At 33.4% G+C, this 12,591-nt stretch overlaps 2 long non-coding RNA genes across 3 annotated transcripts; one reads left to right on the forward strand and one right to left on the reverse strand.

The window, feature by feature from the left end:
• The first annotated feature begins 533 nt into the window (after nt 1-533).
• On the forward strand, nt 534-6,901 carry LOC107775944 (uncharacterized). 2 transcript variants are annotated; one of them, XR_001645841.2, is made up of 3 exons: nt 664-2,709; nt 4,422-4,514; nt 6,653-6,901. It is a non-coding gene; the product is annotated as an uncharacterized LOC107775944 (long non-coding RNA). The 2 variants fall into 2 exon arrangements; XR_001645840.2 differs by lacking the exon at nt 4,422-4,514 and having other exon boundaries at nt 534-2,709.
• Nucleotides 5,193-11,003, reverse strand: LOC142170813 (uncharacterized). The gene is made up of 2 exons (XR_012700426.1): nt 6,322-11,003; nt 5,193-6,210 (listed from the first exon to the last, which is right to left on the reverse strand). It is a non-coding gene; the product is annotated as an uncharacterized LOC142170813 (long non-coding RNA).
• Nucleotides 11,004-12,591: the final 1,588 nt, after the last annotated feature.

Genomic DNA, 12,591 nt, shown 5'->3' on the forward strand with positions numbered 1-12,591 from the left:
AGGGAAAGTGTTTAAATCAAACCAAGAAATGAGGGATTCATAATAATCAAAGAGAAAGTCACGAAAGAGGCAACATATAAAATAAGGTAGAACATGAATAGTCAGAATTCCACATAACTTTAATAAAACAAATAGTTAGAACAACATTGATTCAAGGAGAATGATACAGGTCTTGATATGAATAGTCAAGATGAACACAAGCACATAGAATCAGTGAAAGGTCAAACTAAGAAATTCATTAGAAGCATATTAGGGCAAGAAAGTCATGAGAAATCACAAGAACTCAAAGCAAGAACCAGTCAAATGTACTAATACTCAGAAACCAAACGAAGAACCCCAAAAATTTAGGGCTTTTGGTACAAGCGAGTTAAGGTTGTAGTAGTCTCATAAAATCAATCAAAATATATGAGAAGCAGAAGATTAAACACACAAAAGATCATCAAACAATTTTTAAAAAGAAATTCTGGAAACCCTAGTTTTAAGAAAAAATGAAAATCGCTTGAAAATCATACGATTCTTGTAAAGAAACTTAAGGTTATTGTAAAACTCACATGAAACAAGTCTAGATCGTCTCAGATCTGTGCAGATCTAAGAGGTCCAGAAAAAGAAATTTAGGCTTTCAAAGAGAACGGCACAGAAGTGAAGAAACATACTGAAAAACCCATAGATCGTAGTCAATATAGGATGATCTTACTCGGAATCACACTGAAATGGCCTGAAACAGGCGAGAGAGAACCATAGATGTGAGCCAACTAGCCTTGGTCCCTTAAGGGCCATGGAGATGGCAAGAGTAATGTGAGAGAGGCCATTGGAGGCCTGGGAGGTAGTGAGAAGCCACAGGAGATAGCCATAGATAAGAGTCAATGGGATTGGATTAGGGTTAGGTTGAGAGAGTTTGAGAGCAGAGAGGATTAGATGACGGCGGTATAACGTAGGAAATGAATTAGCACTACAACAAAAATGGCATTTACCGGCAATTATTGAGCTGCAATAACATTATTGCTGCTAATTTATTCCTCTAGACCCAAATATTACCGGCAGATAAGCTATAGCCAGAAAAAGTCATGCTTTTGCTATCAATTGAAAGAAATTGCCAGTGAAAGTCAATAATTGAAACAAACCTTTTAGAATATTTCATTTCCCTCCAAGTTTTTCATTCTAAATGTTCCTTCCCTGGATAATATATCTGCTCGCATTGCCCTAATCATACCTTTCCTCTTTGTAAACCACGAATACACAAAGTCCAAAAGAGCATCTTCCCAATCAGTCTCGTCTTTTCTATTATGTGACACAAATTCTCGAACAGAATCATGTTAGCCGGTGCTTTTCTATAATATCTGATCTTTTTTTGGTCTATTTTTTGTTTTTGATCTGCTTATTTACGATTCATGATATTAATTTTTTTTGTATGTGTTTTATCGTTATTCATATGTTTATGAATACTTAACTGGTGTAGTACTTTTATATTTTAAACTTAAAACTCTAGTAAGATTTGAGAAGCAAAATCGGGTATCGAAATTTAAAGTTGTTACAGTCCACAATTTTTTTGATTGATTTGAGAAACAGAGAAAGAAAAATAAATCTCGTATCAGACACTTTTTCTTCTCTTCATTTCTCTAATAGCCAAAAAGCATCAAAGGCTACTAAGTCTTTAAGGTGTTCTGTGTCAAGTTTCATATGTTATTTTAGTCGATCATTTTCGCGGCTAACATGTTTGTGAAAATGCTAGCCAGATTACTTGTCAAAAAAATAAGTTAGAATATTATTATGGAAGCACATATTGCTACTGCTTTTGGCATGAAATGAGTAGTTACTTCCTACCAGTAATTTTGGTGGTTTATTTCTTAAAAGTTATTTTGCTGTGAAGCATGATAATTTCTAGGTTTCATCGGATACCACATCACACTTTAAATGTGTTTTGAATTTGAGACATGAGAATGGTGGTGAGGATGACCTCCAAGAGTATTGCTGATGGTGTAACGGGGTATGCTTTTTCACCAAGTCAGCTAGCATTGATCTATCGGCCTTTTGAAACATTGAACGTTAAGTAGATAAGAATTGTTTTGTTATTCTTAAACAATGCTTGCAGGACATAGGAGGTGCATAGCTGATAACACAATCGTGAAATTCCATTTTTTAGTCTAGTATATACTAGTTGTGCTTATTATTTGAAGGTCACTTCAAATGGATTACACTTTATCTTAAATATGATGACTTTCATCCTGCTCTTGTTGACTTTGATCTGATGTCTTTTTTGATGTGCCATTGAATAGGATGGCTAAGAAATTGATGGATTGCTTTGTGCAATTGATGGATTCAATACAGGCGCAATAATTGGTCAATTCATTCTGTGCTTTCTTGTCTTTAATTTTTATTTTGTTTCTCTTTTATCCTACGAATTTGTGATAAACGTTTTTCATGTACAAGCTCTTCAGGTATCACTTTCGTTAATCAATGTGTGAAGGGACCAAGATGACTTTTATTTTATTGGGATAGGGCTATTAATCCTTTTCAGTTGTTTCTCATTTTTTCTTTGTCAATCCTCCATTTAATTGTATACTAGATTTGTCCCTTCTCGCTCTCTCTAAATTTGAGTAGATAGGCAATATTCAGTTTCGTTTTATATATTTCATTCTTTTTTATTTTGAGATTTTGTCCTGCAGCTTCCTCCTCTTTTGATGCTTTTTGCTACAAGTGCAACATTTGGAGGTATGGCCTAAAATGTGTCTTTTTGCTGAATAAAGTTTCTTTTTGTTGTCTTATAGTGACCAACTTGTTATTTTGTATTTGCAGTATTGTGAATAATCTAGCAAAAAGTACTTATATCCCATCTACTCTTTTATGTTATTTCATAATTATTGATATCTACAGTTCCTATTATATTTAATTTAATGTACTACATTTTAGAGGACTACTAGGAATTAACTTCAAGATGATTTGTTCCTCAATCTTTCTTATAATTAAATATAATGTACTGTATAATCTCATTTTGAGCAATTCTGGGATTTAACTTCAAGATGCTTTGTTCCCTTAGTCTTAGTTCGTCAAGGTTTTAGATTCAAGTGTTTGCACCTTCATGAGTTGCTTATATATGACCATACATTTGAGAGTTGAGATTTTGGTAGAATAATGCAGACTTGAACATAAAACGAACAAAGGAGGTTGGAGTACACTTTAAGATTGTAGCGTTATAAGTGGAATTTAATGAAGTAATTGAGACAAGAGGAAAGAGAGAATGTATAGGAAAGAATTTCTGAAGGTTCACCTAGATGTTCTTGTATCAAAATCATAGTAGATAAGGTAGCCATCATTACATCTCATTAACAAAAAGCTCATTACATCTCATTAACTAACCTTCTTTTACAAGAGCCTCTACCAACTCTATTAAGAGGTTTACTTAGACATTAGGCAAATATAGACTTGTTAGTGTCAATTCGTAGTTTGAGAATTGATTACCAAGTCTAAACTATAATTCAAGTCACTATTGAAGTTATACTTTCTCAGGAGTTCAGAGATACAAATAATTTTTAGACGAATATTCCCAAACAGTGGTGAGTCTCCTGAGAAGAATTCAAATCTTGATGAGTTTGCTGTAAATCACGCTCTATCTGCTCTGTAATTTCCTTTAAACACAAAATGCTTTTTTTTATTGTCATAAAAAAAAAATTCTATGAGGTAAGTGTTGTAGAAGAACTTATAGTGCAATAGGCATTTGCCTCAAATAGTTAAAGCCATATACTAGTTTTTTGTAGGCTTAGTGGATGATTAACTTTGCTACTAGTATTGATTCTACGAAATCTCTTAAATTTTTATATTTTCTCCTTGAATTTCTGACTATCTAAAATAAAAGAGTTTTACTTGATATGCAGTCATAATGAATAGTAGGAGAAATTCATCTGTTAAAACTTTGAATTACTATAAGGTAGTGGCAGCTTGCAAGGTTAGTAAAAGCTCCTCTGTTAGCTTTGGAATATTTTGATCGACTCTCAGTCAACTCCTTTTATCATAGGTCACGATAAGTTGCTATATATCCCAATAGTAGCTGCAATAAAGTATCATGGCAAATCTGTAAAGATAAAATTGGAATATTGACAGAGAAAGATGATAGTTAATAACACATTAAATTTTTAGCATGTTACTTTCACTGTTTATTATTTGCCATATCAATTGTACATGTAGTTGTATAGTTTTTTTGGTGATTGGATGGAGAAAATTTTGTTCTTCTTGATGCATATTAACAAAGAGGGTGTTATCTAGCGTGTGTAAGGTTTTCTGTTCGGACACTTGCACGGATGATTGTGTTATAACTTGGTAATAAGATTATATTCTATTACCTGGTCATTTTCATAGCGTTTTGATTTTAGGTATGCTCAATTTTTGTTTAAGGTTTATAAGATATCATTTTAATATTTCAATGACAGAGACATACCCAAGCAAATAGAAACAATAGGGCCAAGCAAACGATGCCTCACACAGGAGGATCAAAAAGTATTGCCACCTTGATGAATGAGCAAGTAAACCTGTGAAAACTACAAACTATAATATTTTAAACTTTTTTTGTCATGCATATATGATATCATTTTTATTGTATTAAACGTTTCTATTAGAGCCTGCCTAGGAGTTTCCTTCTTGTAAACAGGGAAAGACAGTAGCAAACAGATTTAAAGAAAGTAGCAAATAGATTTTAATGTTTAATGGACACCTTCGATAGTTGTGACTGTCTAATAGTGCATTGGTGTGTGCGTGCAACCAATCTTTGAGACATTTGTGCTTCCAATAAATGTGATGCTTTTCTCATTAGGATGCCTTTTGATTGAAACTTCCTGTTGTTTTCCAGCTATGTAAGGCTGTTAACTTGAGCATCATTTCCAGCATAGTTGTTGTTCTGGAGTTAACTAAATTTGGAGACATTCAGGGACTACAAAGAATTCTCAACAGATTTTGAAATGCGTAGGCATGTAATACCAAAATATTTTGAATTGGGTGAGATCATTAAACAAATAACAATTGAGTATTTTGCCCTTATTGACACTAGCACTACTAGAACTCACTTATATGTCGAGCCCCTTTCAAGGCTATGTGAAGAGGAGAATATATTTTATTATTGTGACGGACTTGCTATAAAGACTCAAAGATAACAATATTGTCAAACATTATATATTAGCAACAAGTGGCTATCAAGAGATTGTGAATTTAGTGTATTGTCTTTATATTATATAAGATAATTATATGACTATCCTAGATATGCAAGATAACCAGCTTAGAGGCCCTATACCGCCATCAATATTTAACATTACAATGATGCAAGTCATTGCTCTTTCCAAAAACAATCTTACTGGTAAGTGTCCCACAACTATATGTGACCATCTTCCAAACTTGGAAGGGCTTTACCTCTCAGACAATATCCTAGATGGCATTATTCCACCAAACCTAAAAAAATGCATAAAGCTTCAAATCTTGTTATTATCCAATAATGACTTCACTGGAACTGTACCGAGAGAGAGAGAGATGCAACTTAACAGCTCTTACAGGATTAGCTCTTGGAGGACAGCACTTGGAAGGTACTATGATATTTCCTTAAGATAAATCAGAAAAAGAGTTGCATTTGTTTCCCATATAGAGCTAAGCAATTCCAGAATGAACATCATAAAATGCTAATACCACTGGATAAATGCACAGTACCATACAGTAAGTACTCCGTCCAAAGATTTCCAATCCAAACAGTTAAGTAATCAAAGCTCACTATTCTCAGGTTGATTGACTTGTCTTTGAAGATGTGTGTTGTTCTACAAAGTATCGCAACAGACCATGTTTGCTCAGATGCTTCAGTGATATTAGTTGATTTTGAGTATCCAAACGTTCTGGTTTGTAGTGGCTGACATTTGGTTGTTCGGTGCTAGCAATACTGATGGGTTTTGTCGTAATAAAGCTCCTATTATCTCCACCAGTTTGCTATTACTTTAGATCAATGTGTGACTCTTCACTGGAGTGATAGAATATCTTGCGCAGTGAACCTTTAGCTTTCCAGTTAAGATCTTCCTTTCATGTGGTGTTCCATATGTCGTGTAAATGCCCTCATGCCGAGTTCTCAATCTGGTGGTCTTATGTTAGCAATTCTAATCCTTAGATTTGGAGTTTGTGACTTGTCGAGGTTTAGTAGCCTCCTTCCAGCACTAGGAATCTGTGAGAAAAAATAAAATTCAGTTGTTCCTGCAAAAGAAAATGCATTGTTAGCTATAAAATCTGCACTATTAGCTATAACACTAGTCTCATGTTTCAGCACTTCATGTTTATGGCTAAGTTTAGAGTTACTCAGTTTACCTTTTCCCAATTCACATATGCATCATTCGAGTTTTTTCATCCAGTTGTCCCTCTAGAGAATCCTCATGAAGAGCTAGTTTATGAAGGGAATAGGACTATAAATTCATCTATGAAGCCATTGATGTTCAAATAATAGCTGAAGCTTGACCATGGTTCTTCGTTATGTTAAGATTTTGATTCTTCGTTATGCACGATCAAAAGAATGTAGTTGTTTTTGCTTATAGATGTTAGGCGAGGGAGTTGACTGACAAAGTATCTAACATTGATGGAATCTTCAAGATGTTTTTTCATATTATATTTATGCTATAACACAATTATTTTATAATTTCAGGTCATACAGTCTGATGTTCGATAATTTAGTGGTTGGAAGATTTTAAAATGATGAAAAGTTGTGGAAATCATTTGAAGACCATCATTCTGGATCATTACTATGATGACATTAGCTATTTTGTCCAAACAATATATTTTTATGTTTTAAGTTACCGTGATATTAATATTTTTGATTAATACTTCCTTTTGTTTGTTAAGATTTAATGAGATATATTACGTTTTTTTTAATTAATATTAATATATTTTATTATTTGGGTCATATTTTATACAAATGTAATACCTATTATTAATTGTCGCCAAATTATTGCTATTATCGCTAGTGACTTTTAAAGATATTGATTTTTAGCGGCAATTTAGCGGCTATAAAAATGGATGCTAAAGAAGTATAGTTGACCATTTTGGATTGGATTTAGTATCCATTATAATTGCCACAAACAATAGCCATTAAAGATAATATGTTTTAGCGGCAATAAAACATACCTTATACCAGCTTTTGAGAGAAAAGCCGCTAAGGCTTTGCCGATCCCAGCATCAGCGGCAAAACACTATTGGCTGGTAAAAGATATAGCGGCTATTGTTATTACCGCTAAAGCCATTTTGTATTGCCGCTAAAGGTCTTTTTTGTAGTAGTGTAGGTTAGGGGGGGTCGTTAGGTTAATTATGGAAAGGGGGAACCTGGACCGTTGATCAAAATGATCAACGGCCAGGATTTGGCCTGGTATTTGGTTGGGAAGATGGGTATTTGGGCCTGGGTAGGTTTAGGTTTTAAAGTTGGGCTGGGTATTGGGTTAGAATTAAGGTTGAAATTGAAATAAAAATAGGCTAGATTTTAAATAGCCACTTTTAATCCTATATAATTTATAAAAAATAATAAATGACTTCTAAAAAGTATTTTCGTGTAATAAAATAATTTAAAATAGTTGTTTAATATTTTAAAAACATAAGAGATCATTTTATGCATCAATAACGTAATTATGCGTTAGTAGGGATATTATTGCAAAGATATGCAATTTAGCCTAAAAATGTAAATGCAATTATAAAAAATGCACTAAAATATTTAAATAAAATTTTGGCATAAATAAAGAATTTAGATGACTAAATCACCACGAAAATAATTTGAAAGATAATTATTGAAAATTTTATAAATAAAAAGAGAAGAAATAAATCAATTTGGAGCTTTCAAAAATTATAGAAAAATTACAAAATGCTTGTGCATGCTTATAGCTGCATTTGTGCTATTTTGAAAGTATATATATGTACTAAAGATATATGAGGAAAAATTAGGTATTAACAACAACCGGTGCAAGTCAATATAACCTTAGCAAGTGATCAATTAGTCCATTGCAAAGTAAGGGATAAAAGTACACAGAGTACTTTTGTATATGGAAAGAACACTTTTCAGAAAAGAGGAACTTATGGGATCAATTAAGGAAAATTCAGAGTAATATTCAAGAGGCATGGCTGCTAATAGGAGATTTGAATAGTATGTTGTTTGTTGATGATAGAATTAATGGACAACGAGTACAACAAGCAGAATTGGTGGACTTTCAGAGATGTGTTGATGATATTGGGGTGGAACAACTAAACAGAAAAGGAAGCAATGGTCTTGGTATAATAAGAGGGATGTAAATGATAGAATCTATAGTAATATAGACTGGGCATTTGGTAATGTTGCTTGGCTGACAAAGTATAGTAGTGTAGAAGCTATATTTGAAAACCAAGGTGTGTCAGATCATTCTCCTATTGTCATTAACACAATGGTAGTCAAGTCTTATATGCCTAAATCGTTTAGATTATATAATGTGTTATTGCATAATAAGGAGTTTGAACAAGCTGTTAAAGAAGTATGGGGACAACATATAGAAGGATACAAAATGTATTCTGCATGGATGAAATTGAGGAGATTAAAAGATAGAGTGTTGAAGCTGAACAAAGAGATGCCATCATTAGAAAAGAAGCTGGATAGCCTAAGACAACAATTGAAGATCACTCAGGAGAAGCTTGACAAAGATCCATTCAATGATGTGTTAATTACAAAAGAAAGGGAACTGATAAGCTAGACAATAAAATGGGAAGAAGTGAATGAGAAGGTGCTGAGACGGAGATCCAGAGCAGTCTGGATAAAAGAAGGAGATCAAAATACCAAGTTCTTTCATGCACAGCTGAAGGCAAGACAAGTAAGAAATAGAATTGGTTCAATATGCAATGATCAAGGGGCCAGGATTACATAGCCAAGAATGATAGAACAAGAATTCACAAGCTTTTTCCAACCCTTACTAGGAGAGTGTGCTGAAGAACTAACATGTATAGATCTGGAAACAACTAGGAAGGGCCCTTGTCTCACAAATGAACAACAGTAGGAATTGGTCAGACCAATAACAGAACAAGATATAGAGCTGACAATTAAAGAGTTACCTAATGATAAAGGTCCAGGAGTAGATGGCTTCCCTGCAGAATTCTTCAAAATATACTGGAAACTTATTGGAAGTGAAGTCAAACAAGCCATTAAAGATTTCTTTGATAATGGGAAATTGTTGAAAAGTATAAATTGTACAACAATAACTCTAGTGCCCAAGGTGAATAGCCCTACATATGTAAAGGATTTTAGACTAATAGCATGTTGCTCCACAGTCTACAAGATAATTGCAAAAATCCTGACAGTAAAGCTGAAGACATTGGTTGATTATATTGTTGGGCTAACCCAATCTGCATTTATAGAGGGGAGAAATATATTGGATAATGTGATCATAACCCATGAGTTATTCAAAGGATATACAAAGAAGGGGTATAACCAAGGTGTTTAATTAAGGTAGACATATGAAAGGCGTATGATTCAGTCGAATGGCCATTTTTAAGAATGATTCTGATTGAGTTTGGTATGCCTATGAAGTTTGTGCAGTTGGTAAGGAATGTGTAACAACAGTGAGTTATTCTCTATTGCTTAATGGAGGATTAACAACAAGATTCCAAGCAAAAAAAAAGGGCTTAAACAAGGAGACTCAATGTCTCCTTACTTGTTTGTCTTGGTAATGGAGTACTTTAATCGATCCTTGAAGACATTGGAAGGAATACCAAACTTCAATTACCATCCGAGGTGCGCTAAGCAGAAAATAACTCATATTTGTTTTACAGATGACCTTATATTGTGTTGTAGAGCAGATAAGATATCAATTAGATTACTCATGAGCAGATTCCAGCACTTTTCAGAAGTATCAGAACTGAAGGTAAATATGGAGAAAAGTGCCTTATATATTGCAGGAGTTTCAAAAGAATTTAAGAAAGAGATGATGACGGAGATGAGTTTGCGGCAGGGGAGGTGCCATTCAAATACCTTGGAGTCCCATTGTCAGCAAAGAAGTTATCTATACAACAATGTATGCCATTAGTAGAAAAGATTACTGCTCGACTCAAATGCTGGTCAACTAAATTTCTTTCTTACAGTGGTCGAGTACAATTGATTAAGAGTGTGATCTTTGAAATGCAAACCTACTGGACACAGATTTTCTTACTTCCAAAGAAGATATCTAAGCTGATAGTAACTGCATGTCGAACATTTCTATGGACTGGAAACACTGAAACCTCAAGAAAAGCATTGGTTGCATGGGATAAAGTTTGTATGTCATACTCAGCAGGAGGATTGAATATAATTGACATAGTGAACTGGAATAAAGCTGCTCTTTGTAAGCTTCTTTGAGCAATTACTGAAAAGAAGGACGATCTCTGAATACAATGGATACATAGCTATTATATAAAAAGAAAAGAGATTATGTCAATTCAAACACCTAAACAATCCTGTTGGTTGATTAGAAAAATATTTGATACGAGAGAATGGTTGGCTAAAAGGGATCCAAGAGCTAACTTGAACAAGTATTGTAGCAAAGGGAAGTTGAGTATAAAGAAATTATATGTTGCAACAATGCCCCAATATCCTAAGTGTAGTTGGAAGAAGATAACAATTGGTTCAAAAGTTCTGCCAAGACATCAATTTATCTTGTGATTGGCTATGCACAAGAAGCTCACAACAGTTGATAGATTAAGAAAATGGGGCATATCAATAGCTACCGATTGTGTGTTGTGTGAAAAATCTATTGAAGAAACAATGGAGCACTTATACTTTGAATGTGATTACTCCAGACAACTGTGGGCAACCCTGTTAAAATGGCTGGGGGAAACACATATCATAGGGAGCTGGAATGCTGAAACAGAATGGCTAGAAAAGAGAAGTTCGAGCAGAGTTAAAGCACAATTGTTAAGGTTCCTATATGCAACTGTTGTATATCTTGTTTGGGCAGAGAGGAATCAAACGAGATTTCAAGACAAAAAGATAACTAAGCCAACAAAGGATGAAGACTATTATTTTAGAGCTTCATGAGGGCAGAAAGAAATCAAATGGCAAAAGGAGCTGGACAAATTGAACAATTATCCTAGTTAGAGTAGTAGAAAATGTATAGCAAGAGTTAGAAAATGTAAGAAGTCAGTGATTGTCAAATATTTTATTCTTTAGGAGAGACTAGTTCAAGAGTCCAAAAGAATTAGTGAGTTGTAAATATTATATTTGGTTGAACGAAAATTTGACAGTTTGGCCAAAAAAAAAAAGTAAATGGCAATAATAATGTAATATGAGTAAACGGCACATCATGTAATAATAAAGAAATTAGGATTTCTTTAACCTAACCATAGTGTCAAAATTTATTTTAAAAAGAATAACATAATGTCACAATCCTGCAGCAGGCTACGTACGTTGGTAGCTTCTTGGCTGTCTAGACTGCAAGACACCTCTGCTTGCATAATTTGAAAGAATTATATAAATAACATTACCGTTATTTTAGTGTTGAGGGGAAACAGAAAACACCAAAATCAAGCATGGTGCTCTATCTTATCATATAGGCGGCAACCCAAAATTGCCTTGTTCATATTCAATAATATAACCATGATATAGTGCCAAAAGAAATCATACAATTTTGTACCTTATTTGGGAGCGTATTTTGTCTGGCATCACATACCACATCCATAACCATGGTCTATTCATCCATCATTTGTGGCTAAAATTCTAATGTCCATATGGCTTGTTGTTTGTTGGCATATATATATATATGGCAATGGACCTTTCTGCTTTCCTATCATAATATGTACCTTTTAATTTTAACCATATATTGCAAGTTAACTACTACGAGAAGGCAACTTTGTGGATCTCATCATCTATGACAACTTAACCATTTGGGAAAGGAAATCATTGGTGGATAACTTGTAATATTATTCTTGGTTAAATTCACATATACTAGTAGAATAGTGGGACTTGAACCGTTTTCGAGTGTATCTCATTCTATAAGGAAAATATATGTTTCATATATGTAAAAAAAAAATAGAAATTTGTTTAGTTCATTAATTAGCAAGGATAACTTTGAAAAAAGAAAATTACTCGATAACAAAGATTATTTTGGACCAAATAACAAAGACTAAAAAATCAAATGTAAAAAGGAATGGAGAGAAGAGTAGCATTTATCCTCTTTTAACATGTGCTCTTACTATGATGTTATCGATATCCTAACTCATTCTGCTATTAATTCATACCACCTTAATTATTGTTTAAAGTTTATTAAGTAAGTTTGTATTGATAAACGATTTAATTACTTTGATATCATTGATACCCCTTCAATGTGTGACAGTTTTTCCACCCCCAATTGTTTATAGATTCTTAATTGTTACGTCTCAAACAAAGCTATAATTAGAGATCAGATCTAAAAGAAATATTCCTCTGATAGAAATAATTTATATAAGGAACAAGAAAACAGAAAAACGGAAGGAAAAATATAGAGAGTTGGTGTACCTTTGGTGGGATATCATGTGGATACAAGCAGTTCCTGTGCGAAATATTTTATGAACTTTCTTATCACTAAATAAGGAAAAGAAGAAAATAAAAATAAAAATCAAAGAAGTGAA

This window comes from Nicotiana tabacum, chromosome 16, assembly GCF_000715075.1.
Source record: "Nicotiana tabacum cultivar K326 chromosome 16, ASM71507v2, whole genome shotgun sequence".
In the NCBI taxonomy this organism is placed as follows: Eukaryota; Viridiplantae; Streptophyta; class Magnoliopsida; order Solanales; family Solanaceae; genus Nicotiana; species Nicotiana tabacum.